Raw genomic sequence first — 3053 nt, 5'->3', positions numbered from 1 at the left:
GTAATTTTTGAAACAAAAAGAAAATTGATTTCAACAAAATCCTTTTGAAAATTATAAAAGAAGTTTTACTTTGATTCATGAGTACATTACAAGGAATGGATATGCTGATGTATTCATAATACAAAAGAAGAAGAATGTGTTCCACTCAATGCACCTTTGGCCTGGTTCAAATATGGTGTAGAACTCAACTACTGTGTTCTCTTAGCTCTGATATTCCCTAATGTTGGGCATCATTTATTCTAAAGCCATCAAGAGATTGTTATAGCAGTTTTTGCTCTGATGTTCAGCTTGAGACATGCTTGATTATGTTATCTTTCGAACTCCGTCGCTTGAGTTAATTCTTGTGCTAAGTTTTGGCAGCATATGCATCATTAACATACATCAAAAACAGTCATACATTTCACATTTGCTATCATAAAGTTTACTGTCAAACAGATTGCTCTTTCATTTAGAGTGTCTTAAGCAGAAAAACTCACTTTCCTTGAAAATCCCCACTGAATTTGTTTCTAGGTGGATAATATGTTTCAGTTTTTCTGTTCAGATGACTACGAACAGAAGACCAGTGAGTTTCTCCCTCACATGGTCCAGTCTTTTTGGCAGCTTCTTTCCATTTTGGTCATGGATTGAATTTTTGTCACTAGATGATGAATATTGAGACTAGGCATTTATGTATGCATCCTCAAATCATTGAAAAAGTATTATTGATTGCTCTTCACCATCATTGGTACAAAGGGGCAGCTCTTCATGCCTTCAGTGGAACGTTGGTATGTGTTATCGTCAGTGGTACGGCGGTACATCTCTTTCATCGTCAGTGGTTTGTCGATGATTTATCCCTTTTATATCATCAGTGGTACGGTGGTATATCTCCTTCATGCCTTCAGTGGAACGTTGGTATGTCTTATCGTCAGTGGTACGGCGGTACATCTCTTTCATCGTCAGTGGTACGTCGATGAATCATCTCCTTTTATATCATCAGTGGTACGGTGGTATATCTCTTTCATGCCTTCAGTGGAACGTTGGTATGTGTTATCGTCAGTGGTACGGCGGTACATTTCTTTCATCATCAGTGGTACGTCGATGATTTATCTCCTTTTATATCATCAGTGGTACGGTGTGTCGCACGCTCGCGAAAAATGAACAGAGTCGCCACCAGTATATTTATCCCATAAGGGAAAGGAATATCAGAAAACCTAACAAGGGAAGGAACAGGGTCTTGCGACCAGAGAATCTAGGTACGGGAGTCGGTTACGCGAGGGGAAGGTATTAGCACCCCTCGCGCCCATCGTACTCGATGGTATCCACCTATGTTTGTTTCTATCTAAAGGGTGTATACTATGTCTATGTCTAAATGCAAAATGAATGCAAAATGTAGGGAAAATAAAGAATTGTACTCGCACGGGCCCTACCCCGCTGCCTACGTATCCTTTTCAGGAATCAGAGTTACCGTAGCTCGGCTCACGATTTTCTGTTTGTTTTTGTGTTTTTTAATTGGGCGGAGTCAACGTTCACGTTCTTGCATAAGGGAAGACCTACGATGCGTACAAACGGAAATGACATTGCCCTTAGGTGCCAACGAGGCAAAAGAAAAAGAAATGATTGGTTTGTGTCTTTTAGGGTAATTCCATGATGACGAAAACCCACTACAAGGCTTCGCATCACTTCCTTACTTTTGTTTTAAATCTGACCATTTATTAGGGTTTTTTGAAGTGTTTTTGGTTAGTGTTTTTTAAGGGGATTTATTTGTGACTTAGATCATACCAAAAAGAGTTTTGTTTGTTTTTGAATATTTAGAGAACGCACATCGAGGCCTACGCCACAATCGATTCTCTAAATGACGGATAAGAAATACATCGAAATCTACATTCCAATCATTTCTTTTCCGTTTAGTAGAAAAGAACGTACATCGGGGCCTACACCCCAATCATTTCTTTTCTACTACGTGGGGAAGAACGTACATCGGGGCCTACGCCCCAATCATTTCTTTCCCACCATATATCAGAAGTGTGACAGTATGATCTTTGTCAGGTTTTTATTGAGTATTTTAAGAGTTGAAAAGAAAAAGAATGAGAGAAGGGAACTATTTCTATATTCTAATCTAAGTTGTCTATTTAGGAAACTAGCCTAAAGTTAACATAACGACTAAATTCTAAAAGGAGCATTAAAATGGTATTAACAAAGTAGGCCAAAAATATGGCCAAAAGCTAAGCAACAAAATCATACAAAAATAACATGGAAATGGTATAAAAACAATTCAAGCACTAGTGCAAAATTAACCTAAAAATACTACTATTTTTTATGAGTTTTTCAAATGTAAAGGGAATTCTGATTAAACATCAAAATTAATACTAGCCTAAAAACTAATCAAGAAGTCTAAGTATTTTTTATTGATTTTTTTATGAAAGGGAAAAGAATTTCAAATCGAGTAAAAAGACTAAACAAACTAGCCTAAAACTAATATTTTTATTGTTTTCTATGTCGTTTTTATCACCTAAAAATTGGACAAAATTGTGATTCTAAATGTTGTTATCAACTAAAAATCTAAAGAGGAAATTATGATTTTCATTGCTTTTTATCATCTAAGAAACTATAGAACAAAACTATGTCAAAAATCCTAAATTCTAGCAAGGAAAATATGGAAACAGGCGGTGAAGGTCTGAAAATTGGTGGTGTAGCCCAAATAGGGCGCAGGGCCCAGCCAGAACTGGCCCAATGGTTATTTTTGTAGAGATTTTTGGCAAAAAGAAAATGACAACATGGGCCAAAGAGGGTAAGATCCTGAAATTCGTATTAGGCCCAAGAGTGCTTGTTTGATCCAATTAACTCGCTCTTTTTTTTTTTAGATTTTATTACCAAAATTAAAAAAATAAAAAATAAAAAGAATAAACAAAAAGAGGAAATAGGGTTTACTTGTGACTGTTCAGCTTGTTATCTCCTCCTCCTCTCACGAATAAGCCACAGCGGCGGCCGGAGACAAGGTTCCCCGATTCACTTCGCCGCGAACACCATAGCCCAATCCTCTCTCAACTCTGGTGAACGGCGTGGCTCGAGCTTCA

Source organism: Vicia villosa, unplaced genomic scaffold (genome assembly GCF_029867415.1).
Source record: "Vicia villosa cultivar HV-30 ecotype Madison, WI unplaced genomic scaffold, Vvil1.0 ctg.000150F_1_1_2_unsc, whole genome shotgun sequence".
Taxonomy (NCBI): Eukaryota; Viridiplantae; Streptophyta; class Magnoliopsida; order Fabales; family Fabaceae; genus Vicia; species Vicia villosa.
Note: the sequence above shows the minus strand (reverse complement) of the source record.